The sequence below is a fragment of the Phacochoerus africanus genome, chromosome 15 (genome assembly GCF_016906955.1).
Source record: "Phacochoerus africanus isolate WHEZ1 chromosome 15, ROS_Pafr_v1, whole genome shotgun sequence".
Taxonomy (NCBI): domain Eukaryota; kingdom Metazoa; phylum Chordata; class Mammalia; order Artiodactyla; family Suidae; genus Phacochoerus; species Phacochoerus africanus.
In genome coordinates this window covers 21,590,679-21,603,941 of record NC_062558.1, presented here as the reverse complement: position 1 = coordinate 21,603,941, position 13,263 = coordinate 21,590,679, and positions in this window count along the sequence as shown.

The window sequence follows — 13,263 nt, the reverse complement described above, 5'->3', positions numbered from 1 at the left end:
TCCTTTTGTTAAAACTACCTGGAAGAGAAGTAACTAGGGACAGATTCAGGGTTGACAGTGACTCCACCAGTGAGGTTTTTCAGGGACCGAAAGACTCCTTGTGTTTCAGCACTAAACTGTGCGCTGCTCTGTTCCAGGTGATGGGTTAGCTGTGAAGGAGAGGACAGGTCCCTGATTCTCAGAGCTCCCATTCTCATACTCCAGATAACAACAGGTAATAAACAAGAAAGTGCCCTTAATCAGAAAAGGGACAAGTGTTACTAACAGAGATCAGCCTGGGTGCCTGGGATGTAGGCACTGGACTAGATGAGAGACGTGCATGTGAAGTGACAGGATTTGTTATATAGACATACACAAATTCATATAAATATGATGATAAAATAAGACATGTCTGCACAAATTGTATAGCTATAAATATGTAGACATACTTAAAAGCTTAATGGTCCTGCTTTCCAAGTCATTTCCTTTAGTTGCCCAGCTGCACAGACAGTGAGATCATGTGGTACCACGGGTAGGTGGTTCTCCGCATCCCCTTCAGGGTTTAGATGCTGCCTTCCTTTTTGTCCAAGCAGATACAGTCAATTCAAACAGGAAGGCTCGCTCTTTGTAATCAAAGAGCAAGTGAGATGGGCTGGAGAGTTTTGTTTATTCCACAAAGTAAAAAGGAAGATATGAGGTAGGGCTTTCCTAACATCCAGACGTGGCTCATTTCACATGAGCTCTTTGCTCGTCCCTTGCGGATGTCCCAGTAACACATGGATACTTTGATTTTCCAAAACCAGCTAGAGGGGTGTATCTTCTGAACAGTGGTCCTAGGATTTTCAGTGGATTTTCCTTTTTGTTCTTTTTGGTCTCATCACCTTCCTCCTGTCTCTAACTCTGTCCCTCTTCCTCTCATCTCTGTTTCTTTCTGTGCCTCTGTGTGTATGTGCATATTGTATGCACCCGCACCTGTGTCTCCCTTTATTGTTCCTCACTCCATCACTTCTTTCTCCTTTGCCAACCCCCCCCCCCCAACACCTCTGCCCCATTCCTTAAAGTCCTTAAATGGCTCATGACCTTAGCCACCCTCTGCTCTGACTTGCTTCATCATTTCCCCTCCTGCTTCTTCCCAGTTTCCACCTCTTACTGCTCAACCTCCATCTAGATCGTGTGTGTGTGTGTGTGTGTGTGTGTGTGTGTGTGTGTGTGCGCGCACGTGTTTGTAAGTGCCCTTCTTTGCAAATGGTGCAAATGGTGCCATCGCTTCAGCAGGCAGATGAGAGGATTCAGGTCCGAAGCTCACCATGGCCAGAGAAGCAAGGACCCCGGGGTGGGATCAAAGTCCATATGCTCTCTCCTCAGGGGCCCCCTACCCACAGTGGGAGGGGCTGGTAAGGACAATGGGCTCATTGCTGTGGAATTGCCACTTTCAAGGGAAAAGGCAGATGGTCAGCGTGTCATTTGTAATGCCTATAGTGATGACAAAGTGTCTCACATCACTCTGAGTTGAAAGGGGTCAAAAAATATCATTACTACATTTTGTATTTTGTTACTAGGAAACATAAAAGCCAGCTGTCAAAGTTCAAATGAGATCTTACTTCAGTAGAAACAGAACAGGTAAATAGAAGCTGCCATCAGGGGAGGTCAAATTCCAGGCAATACAGATAGTAAGTGTCTAGTATCAGTGATGCTAATGAAAACACTCTTATTCATGTGGCAACAAACTTTAGTACTAAGGATCTAACATCTTTATTTTAGAATTGGGAGGAAGGTAAATTTCTTTTTCTTTTCTTTTTTTTTAGGGCTGCACCCACGGCATATGGAAGTTCCCAGGCTAGGGGTTCACCTTAGTTCATGGTAATGTGGGATCCTTAACCCACTGTACGGGCCAGGGATTGAACCTTCATCCTCATAGATACTAGTCCAGTTTGTCACCGCTGAGCCACTGTGGGAACTCCCAGGAGAAAGGTAAATTTCATCTGAGTGTACCTCCCAGCAACTACTGCCAAGACAATTATGCATTCTTACCTAAACTTTTAGCCTCAGAAAATCGTAGATAAGTTATCTTTGGAAATAACTTACAGCTAGCTGATATACAAACTGTGTAAAAATGCAATTTAAAAAATCATTTATATGATACAACTGATACATATTTTAAAAATCTGGCCTGACTTAGCTGTTCTCCAGGTTTTGTCAGCTATTTCTATGATTGACTCTTAACGTCTTAACTGTGGAATTTTACCTCATTTAGAAAACACACACTCATTATGTTTTATAGTATTTTTATCATCATTCAAATAAAGAAAAAAGAGTGCTTGTGAACAGCGTTGGGGAGAAGTTAGATCTCATTTGTCCCCAGTGCCTGGACATTGGCTGGCCAGTACAAAGAGCTTTCTTACCTTGGCATTTACTGCAGGATCTCTTGACATGCTTTATGAGCCTGAGAAATAGTGACACCCAATCTGGTCAGTCACCCTGAGCCCTCCTGGTGTGCAGATTTGAGAGAGTGCAAGTTGCACACTGCTGTGTGGAAAACACACTCAGACCTCTGGGCATTTAGATACCCAAGTCCTGGAAGCAAAAATTAACCGGTAGATGCTGTTGGAAAAACCACTGCCTGCATTTTGAGTGGAATTTTTTCATGTAAGTATGAAACAGTCTCATTTCAAGTTATCTGTGTACGATTTAAGAGGTTTAAGTGCTGAATGATTTCGGACAAAGCTCCTCGTTTTTTATTTTAACAGCTTTATGCCCATGGACCATGTCTTTTGCTGGCTGTGGGTCCCTGTGGCTCAGAAATTAGCATCCAGGGTATAGGAAGCACATGGCCATTGATGAGGCTAGAGCTTCCTGCAGTTAATACCTGATGAAAATTCAGGCTCTTGATTTTTGGAACTGGCAGGAGAGGTTTCCTAATAAAGAAAGAATCGTAGCTCTGGGTAATCGTTAGAGGCCGGGATTGATGGTGATCAAGAAACCGTGTAAAGCTTGTTAACAGTTGGTTAATTAGATTTGAAGAAGTTGTTGAATCTGTGTGCAAATATTCTCAATAGGTCAAAGCACAGAGCAAGACGTAACTGTTACATTGCTGCTTCTTCCCCTAATTTACTACTCATGTACAAATGAGGAGATATCCCAGGTAAAATACACAGTAATGCAGTAGGAAAATCCAGAGTCAGGTTTTGCAGAAGAAAAACGATTATATTGACAAGAATGCAAATGGGTGAAAATTAATAGAAGAATCCTTCTGTTTCTCAAACTTCATACCCTAACACTCCTTCTGCTACTCCTGCCAGATTCAGGCAGTGCCTTTTCACTTCCCAGAGACAATAATGGAATCCATGAGGGTATAGCTTTCACAACGTGCTGTTGCCAACGAATGCACAATCTTCTAAAAACCGTTTTTAATCATGATAAAATACATGAGACATCATAATTACCAATACGGCCATTTTTAAGTGTACAGGTCAATGGTACTAGTACATTCAAATCATCCTGCCGCTGAAACCCTTCCCGCTAAATGGTCACTCCACGTTCCTCCCTCCCCTACACCCTGGCAGCCACAATCCGACTTCTGTTTCTGTGAATCTGATGACTCAGAGGCTTCCTATAAGTGGAATCATACAATATTTGTCCTTTTGTGCCTGGCATATTTCACTGAACCTAAGATGCTCAAGGTTCGTTCATGGGGTAGCATGTGTCAGAGTTTCCTTCCTTTTTAAGGCTGTATAGTATTCTGTTGTATGATTGGACCATGTTTTATTTATCTAGTGACGGGCACTTGGGCTACTTCCACCTCTGGGCTGTTGTGAGTAATCCTGCTGTGATATGAGTGTACAAATAAAGCTTTAAGACTCTGTTTCAATCCTTCTGAATACACACTCAGAAGTGGAATTGCAAGGCCATAGGGTAAGTCTGTTTTTATTTTTGAGGGAACTGCCACACTTTCTTCCATGGCAGCCACACCACTTACATTCCTATCAATAGTGCACAAGGTCCGATTCTTTCACACCCTCCTTCTTGGGATTTTCTTTTTAATAATAGTCATATCAAGGGTGTAAGAGTATCTCATTGTGGTTTTGACTTACATTTCCCTAACAATGTTAAGCATTTTTTCATGGACTTACTGGCCATTTGTATAAACCTACAGTCTTAATTGTATTCTCAACAATCTTTTCCTGCTGTTGATAATAATAATAATAGTAATATGTTTGAAAAGCTACTATGTAACAGATATGGTTTTCACTGTATTATAAGTATTGGCCCACTTGATCCTTGCAACAGCCCTGAAACTGTGGCCCACAGAGTTGACAGAGCTGGTAGCTAACAGGAATTCTTGAACTTGCTTTGCAGATCAACAGATAAGGGAGAAGCTTGTTAAACCCTTCTGCTTGTAAATGGCCTTCACTTGTTAACCTGCTTTTGTGATTTTTTTTTTTCTTCCTTCTTCTCCTCTCTTTAATTGCACACCTTCCAAGCTTCATGCAGCCCAGTTGTTTGACAGGAACTTGGGGTCAGCTCCTGCTCAGCACAAGTCTACTAAGGCTAGTCAGGACCACTGACCCTAAAAGTGGACCTGACAGGTGTCCCAGGAATGGCCTGGTGGCATGCAAGGGCCAGAAGTTCCCACAGATGATGCTACGCACCTCCATTCTGAACACGGAGACACAGGAAACCCAGGTGCACCCAATGAGCAGAACACCCATTAATTACCTCACCTCTCCTGCCTCCAATCACCTTCCCCCACACCTAGGACTGCCCTGCTCACCCCATAAATAGCCCAGCCCCCTCAGCAACCTTGGCGACCTCGCTGTCTCAGCAGTTAGGTTGCTGCGTGTTGGGCAGATGGACCTAGGTTAGTGCCAACCTCATGAAGTAAGTGTCATTTTGCTTGTTTCTCAAATGAAGAAACTAGGTCACGGGTGGGTTAAAGGTATTTACCCGGGTCACGCAGCTGGTAAGTCTTACTTGGTCGGGTTCCAGGTTATTAGCCATCCCCGAGTTGCTCCTACTGTCTTTGGTTAATTCCTTCTCCTGGGTCTCTGGGAGCCCAACTTTTCTCATTTATGTAGGCCATTAATTCATAAATTATCTTTTTCTCTGTTTATTTCACATTTTACTGGTCCCTCGTCCTACATGCTGCTGTTACCATGCATGTAAATGTAGGCGGTTTTCTCTCTTATTTAGCAACTCTCCTCACCTCATCCTGGAGGCAAAACTAAAAGCTTTCTCTGGCTCTACATTTATTTTGGTCTCTTCGAAGCTTCACTTCATAATCAAAGTCATTTGCTTACTGTTATTTTATTCTAATGATTTATATATTTGTATATTTTGTATGTGTATATACCAATGAGTCTCGAGTTCAAAGCCTGATGCCTACTCTCTCTCTGACCTTTGTGAGCTTCAGACCATATTATCTAAGTTCTTAGAGTCTCTGTTACTTGTTTGTCCTTCAACACTTATAATATTTACACTGCCCCCCCATCCCACATATGACCTCTGTTTCCTTTCTGATTAATGCTTAAATCTACATGGTTGTTTAAGCCTGAGCTTAGCCTCAGCCCTTTCTCAGCCCCAGCTTTCATCAGCCCTCAATTTCTGCTGGCTTCGCTTCTGGATAATTCTCACATCTACCCACGTTCTCCCAGAGAAAGGCTGTGTCACGTTTGTCCCATTTGCACTGGCCCTGCAATTGCAGGGTCTGAACTGGCCAACATTGATGGAAGCTTCTACTCAAAGTATATTCCTGTCCTGTCTCATAGAGTTGCCTCTATTCAAAATTTGATTTTTATGTTTCGCTTTTATTTATTTTTTGTCTTTTTAGGGCTGAACCCACGGCATATGGAGGTTCCCAGCCTAGGGGTCGAATCAGAGTTACAGCTGCTGGCCTACACCACAGCCACAGCAATGCCAGATCCGAGCTGTGTCTGCAACCTACACCACAGCCACAGCAATGCCAGATCCGAGCTGTGTCTGCAACCTACACCACAGCCACAGCAATGCCAGATCCGAGCTGTGTCTGCAACCTACACCACAGCCACAGCAATGCCAGATCCGAGCTGTGTCTGCAACCTACACCACAGCCACAGCAATGCCAGATCCGAGCTGTGTCTGCAACCTACACCACAGCTCACAGCAACGCCGTATCCTTAACCCACTGAGCGAGGCCAGGGATCGAACCTCCGTAATCATGGATGCCAGTCGGGTTCATTAACCGTTGAGCCACGATGGGAACTCCTCACTTTTATTTTAAATACAACTTATAAAAAACTTTAAAACATTTGCATAGCCATGTTTCTTTTGTCAGTCTTTTCTTGGACTCAAATACGATCTATCATACAATAAAAACTTCTTCTAAAAGGTCTCAATGGAAAACCAATATATTAGGTAATATGGTTTCATTGAACTTTCTTTTTATTGTCAGATAAAAAACTTAGCATGCCAGGTACATACGTCTTCCATATTACTAGTGGAATTGGCTTTTCTGTCACAATGTATTTCCTCCAAGCATTTTTTTTTTGTTCAGAATTTTTTAAATAGGCAAAATTCATTTTTATTTTTAACATTTCCTTTGCCAAGTGTTCATTTTGTTTTGAATGTTCTATCACAAAAATTATGAAACATAATTGAGTGAAATTTTATCCTTTAGAGAACACAAAATAAATTGAGCTATTTTTCTATCTTTAACCTAAATAAAATTGTAAAGTCTCACCAAATATTGTCTGTTGTTAAAGCTTGCTTTTTATGCAATGAAGAGACAGTATTAAGTAGTAATATATTTTAACAAATTCAGAGTCATTTTGACACAAGATGGAAGAAATCTATTAAACTCTAAATGCACATATATAGTCAGAGATATATTGGCTGTCTGGAAAATGGTTTTCAGAGATAATGATTTGAAATTTTACTTATTCTTTATTTAGATTTTGTAGTTTTAAACCCTTTACTTATATTTTGTGCATATGGAGTATAAATTATTTATCTCCTAGGCAATTCTTTTTTTTTAAAAGATGGACAACTCTTATGAGCAGTTTTAGGTTCCCAGCAAGTTGAATTGAAGAAGGTAGAAACATTTCCTGTGGGTTCCCTGCCCTCACCCATGCACAGTCTCCCCCATCATGACCATCCCCGCCAGGGGGTGCATTTGTTACAGGTGATGGAACTGCGTTGACATGTCATCATCACCCAGAGTCCATGGTTTATATCAGGCTTCACTCTTAGTGCTGTACGTTCTCTGGGTTTAGACAAATGTATAATGACCTGCATCTACTGTCACAGTATCATAAAGAAGAATTACACTACCCTAAACATTCTCTTTGCCCTGCCTATTCCTCCCCCTCTTTAATTCCTGGAACCACTGTTCCTTTTATTATCCCCATAGTTTGACCCTTTCCAGAATTGGAATCCTACCTTAGGTAGCCATTTCAGATTGGCTGACTTAGTAATGTGCATTTAAGCTTCCTTCATGTATTTTCCATGTTCGGGTTTGATGGCTCATTTTTTTGTTTTGTTTGTTTTTTAGTGCTGAATAATATTCCGTTGTCTGTACCCCAGGTTATCCACTCACCTACTGAAGAACATCTTTGTTGCTTCCAAGTTTTGGCAATTACGGAAAAAAAAAAAAAAACCTGCTATAAACCTTCATGTGCAGGTGTGGACACAAGCTTTTCAACTCCTCTGGTTAAGTACCAAGGAGTATGATCACTGGATATATGATAAAAGCATTGTTAGTTTTGTAAGAAAGCACCAAACTGTCTTCCAAAAGTGGCTAACCACTTTTCATTTGCACCAGCAATGAATGAGAGACCCTGCTGCTCCATGTCCAACATTTAGTATTGTCAGGGTTCTGACCAGTCTCATAGGTGGGTAGTAGTATTTTGATATCTTAATTTGCATTTCCCTGATGACATCTTATATGGAACATGTTTTCATATGCTTATTTGCCATCTGTATATCTTTTCAAGTGATGTGCCTGTTAAGGTCTTTGATCCATTTTTAAATTTGGTCATTTACTTTTTCTTTCCGTTCCTTCTGTTCCAACCACACCCACAGCATTTGGTATTTCCCAGGCTAGGGGTCTAATCAGAGCTGCATCTGCCAGCCTACCCCTCAGCCACAGCAGTGCCAGATCCTTAACCCGCTGAGCAAGCCCAGGGACTGAACTCACATCCTCAGAGACAAGGTCAGATCCATAACCCAATGAGCCACCATGGGAACTCCTGCTTTCTTACTAAGTTTTATGAGTTCTCTGTATTGTAGATAATATTGCTTTATCAGCTATGGCAGTTATTTCTTTAAATAAAGAGAATACAAATGAACTGAAAATAAAATACTAATTATGATCTATCTAAAAAGGAAGTCATGTATTTTTACAATCTAACAATATGGAAACATCAAATCAAGCAGTATTATAGTAAGACATGCTCTATTTACATATTTAGTGTGCCTAATCATTTGACCCTTTGGATTTCCTATAAATGCTAGGCAATTATTTTATTTATTTAGAAAAGGTAGTATTTCTTCCTAGCAGATGAGAAAAGTTTAAGAAGGACTCTAGAATAGTAAAAGCCTGATTTTTAACAGTTGTTGGTAGTGGTTAGTAGCATACAATTCTGTGTAGCTGCTATAGTTTGCCCTTCTAAATTTCTAAGAGAATTTAGGGCATCTTAGAAATCTGCAGTGTTTGACTGCTGTGTGGTATTCTGAGTGACATTCTGCTTAAACTGAGCTTGTTATGCCTAGTAAGTTGAGAGTCCAAAAGCAAGGTGGGAAATTTCATTCTCAGTGGCTCCACATGAACATTATGGATCCCAGATGTGGCACAGGAGGGCATTCCTGAAGGAAAACTTAACTCTCCAGCACAGGGGAAGGAAACAGCCTATTCTCTATGTCCCTAATAATTGCTTGCTCTTACCGATCTGGGAAAAAGCTGTGTTATTTTTCACATACTGCAGGTTGCAGGCACCAACTGTGGGTAGATCTGCATTCTGAGGGCTTCTTAGCAAGTAGATAAACTAGCTCTTGGCTATTGAGAACCTTGGACAACAACAGCGAGACTTTAAATGCTGCACATCAAAGTATGATAGGGGATTGATGAATGTTTCCCCCCAAATAATGTGAAGCAATTGGTTTAAAGCCAATGTCTATTCTCATGACTTTATTGATCTTGGAAATGGCTTCAGTAGATAGAATATGGGGTTTCTGACGAAAGTCTATTCGCCAACCCCCTCCCCGTGTGGATTGTTGATCCGTGGCCTCTGCTCCCTGGAGGTGCTACGGTGGCTGAATGTCAAACCAGGCGTGTTTGTCCATAAAACTGGCTTAGAAAGTAGATTGACTAACACATCAAATGTAATAGGAAACGGTTCCTAACTGCCTAGATGTTGTGTGTGTGCATTTAATGTTAGGAAGTCACACTGTCTTAACACACAGACCTGGGAGGAAGGATTCTCAGCCTCCCAAGTCACCAGGTAATATTCAACCCTCAGTGAGGGGTGGGGCGGGACGGTGCTGCTCAGCTGTGGCTACTGCCTGAGCACCTTTATCCATCTTTCTTCTTTACTTGCTCATCATGATTGTTTTGATGTTCAGCTACACCCAGTGACTGGCGTGAGGAAAAGCCAGGGGATGTGAGGAGTGACGTAAGGGGACAGGGAGTGTTTGACCATTTTCAGGGGACTGTCTCGCTTTGAGGGCTGTGACTGCCCCTTTCCCGTCTCACCTGATTAACTGAATCTGCTTCAGGTGTGTGATATTTCTGCTCAGGCCTCTCTATTTAGCAAAAATCAGCTTCTGTAATGATGGAAACCAACAATTCACTTGCCTCTTTGCTTAGCGCCACAATTAGAGGGCCACTGTGATATCAGGAAAAAAAGATCTACCTCTGACCAAATTCCCATTTTGGAAATCAAAATGTTCATTAACTAGGAAAAGAGTAAGCATGTTTAAAGCTGCTTAGACTATGGAATTGTTTTAAAATAATATTCAGGAGTTCCCGTCATGGCGCAGTGGTTAACGAATCTGACTAGGAACCATGAGGTTGCGGATTCAATCCCTGGGCTTGCTCAGTGGGTTAAGGATCTGGCATTGCCATGAGCTGTGGTGTAGGTCCCAGATGCAGCTCTGATCTGGTGTTGCCGTGGCTCTGGCATAGGCCGATGGCTACAGCTCTGATTAGACCCCTAGCCTGGGAACCTCCATATGCCATGAGTGAGGCCCCCTACAAAAAAACTTCAGACAAATATTTAGTTACATAGTGTCAAATGGGCCTCTATTAGAATAATTTTCAGATCTGTGAATCAGAATTATGATCTGACAGTAAAAGTAATTTTGTAATAAAAATTCACCCAGACATATCTATTCATTTGTTCCTAAACATAAGAAACTAAATGTAATTTTATTTTAATTTTTATTTATTTTTCATTTTTGTCTTTTTAGGGCCACACCCACAGCATATGGAGGTTCCCAGGCTAGGGGCTGAATAGGAGCTGCAGCCGCTACCCTACCCCACAGCAACACCAGATCCAAGCCATGTCTACGACCTACACTGCAGCTCACAGCAATGGTGGGTCCTTAGCCCACTGAACAAGGCCAGGGATTGAACCTGTGTCCTCATGGATAATAACATTCATTTCTGCTGAGCCATGATGGAATTCTGATGAAATGTAACTTTAAAAAATGCTTGAAACCTTAACATTGTTAGTTTATTTTAAAAGTTATTTGATTTGTTAGCACTTTTACTTTGATTTCGCTTTCATCTTCTCTGCAAGGTTAGTTTGTTCCCTTAAACTTTTGTGAAATTCTAGAAGACACTAAAAGGAAATATGAGGAGTTATTTTATGGTGCAGTGGGTTAAGGATCCAGCATTGTCACTATAGTGGCTTGACTTTCTGCCATGGCACATGTTCAAACACTGGCTCTGGAACTTTTGATCCCTGGCTTTGTGTGTGGCCAAATTTTTTTTTTTTAAACAAAGGAAGCATGAATTTGAGTGAATTAAGGAATTAAACTTTAAAAGTAAAAAAAGTATGTGTGCACGTGTGTGTGCATATGCATACCTTTGGGGGCCTTAGGACTGCTAATTCTGTTTCTGAGATTCTGTTTTTGCATATTTTGAGCTTTTCGGCTGTGTTCTAAACAGTGGAGTTTGCCTGGAGGCAGAGTTCCTAATAAGGGGGATATTATGAAAAAGTTTGCTTTTTATTCCTCAAATAATTTCCTTCAAATCACACAAGCCATGATAAAGATACACTATAGTCACTAGGATTTCGATATCAGGCTTGCAAATCAAAATACTGCCTGCAGCAAAAGCAAAGATGTTCCCTCTCTTGGCATTTAAAATTCATGAAATGACAGGAAAATTAAATAGCACCATCAATCAAATAATATATAAACATAGTTTAAATTTACACTCTCTGTGACTTTATAAGTCTTTTAAAGTTTTGAATTGTTTCATAAAAGCCCGTTTCTACAAAGTTATTCCAAAGTGGCTGTTTCACATAAAACTTGAAAGTAAACTCAGTCCACAGAGAGACTGCTTTATAGATCTGTGCAGACTTGAGGTATTTAAACATGCTCTGGTTCAAAAATATGCATGAGAATCACAGGGCACTTGTTTGAAAGGCATATTCCTACACATTTCAGTAGAACTTAGACCCTAGATTCCCAGCTTTCATGATCACCACAGGCAATTCTAGTGCGGGCTATTCTTTTACTACACTTAGAAGAATTTGGTCAAGAGCCTAGTGATAGAAGTACAGTCCACTCAGCACACCTAGAGCCTTGCTGGAAATTCAGAAATCTCAGGCTCCACCTAGGAATTCATATTTTAGCAAGATCTTCAGCCAATTAATTAGCATGTTAGCATGCTCCATTAGCGGCTATTGTGAAGTTAATTTTTGCAAGTAAAAATGCAAATAAAATTTTTCTAGCAACTGGGAAATCCATATTAAAGGGCAAAAACTGCATTTAGATCCTCAGGAAGTGTGGAGAACTTTGCACTAGTCACCAGGAAGATGCTGTCACTCCAGATATCTGTGCTAGTGCTCATACTAATTTTCTTTCAGTATGCAATGGCAAGTCCTTATGGTGGCAGGTCTCCTGAAATACAGTTGTACCTGAGCTGCTGTGAGACTTTGAGACATCAATTCTGGCCAGAAATTTGCATTAGCCCCAACTGTGTTTGTAACTTACTGATTTCCTTTGAAGCAATGGCTCATGTCCTCATGTATGAAAAAGGGCACTATACAATGCAAGGAATTCCATCCTTTGTTTCCCTTTTTGGTAGATAGTAGTTTGATTTAATTTTCTGTAATTACTAAACTTTATTTTTAAGAGCAATTTTAGGTGCACACCAAAACTGAGCAGAAGGTACCTAGAGTTTCCATAGACCACCTACCCTCCCAATCCCTCCCCATTCAATGTGCACACAACCTCTTGCTCCACTGACATCTCACACTAGTGGCACATAGTGCAAGTGATGAAGAAACACTGACCCATCCACATCACTCAAAGCCCGTAGTGTACACCAGGGTCCACTCCTGGGGCTGTGCATCCTCTGGGTGTAAAGACTGGTGTCCTCCGTGTCACATAGAAGCCTTTCCTCTGTGCTCTGCCTGTTCATGGCTCCACCTGCCTCCCCCAGGCAACACCTGATCTCTTTACTGTCTCTGTAGTTTGGTCTCTTTCAGGATATCACATAGTTGAAATGATACAGTATGTAGCCTTTTCAGATTGGCTTCTTTCACTTAGTAAAATGTGTTTAAGGTTTCTCCATGTTTTTTCATGGTTTGATGTCTCATTTCTCTTTAGTACCAAGCAATATTCCATAGTCTGAATGTACCACAGTTTATTCATTCATTGGCTGAAAGCATCTTTATTGCTTCCAACTTTTGACGACTATAAATAAGACAGCTGAAAACATCTCTATACAGGGTTTTGTGTCATAGAAAATTTTAACTCCTGTGGGTGAATACCAAGGAATGTGATTGCCGGATCTTAAGGCAAGAGTTTAATTTTGTAAGAAACTGTGAAGCTTCCAATGTGCCTGTACCATTTGCACTGTGACATCAGTGAGCATTGCTGTTCTGCATCCTTATCAGAATTGGGTGCTGTCAGTGGGTTGTTGGCCATTGTAATAGGTGAGAGTATTGCCTCACTGTTGCTTTCACTTGGAATTTTGTAATGATTTTATGTGTGTGGAGGATTTTTGCATTATGTTCATAAAGGATATTGGTCTACGGTTTTCTCATAATATCCTTGTGTGATTTTCATATCAGGGTA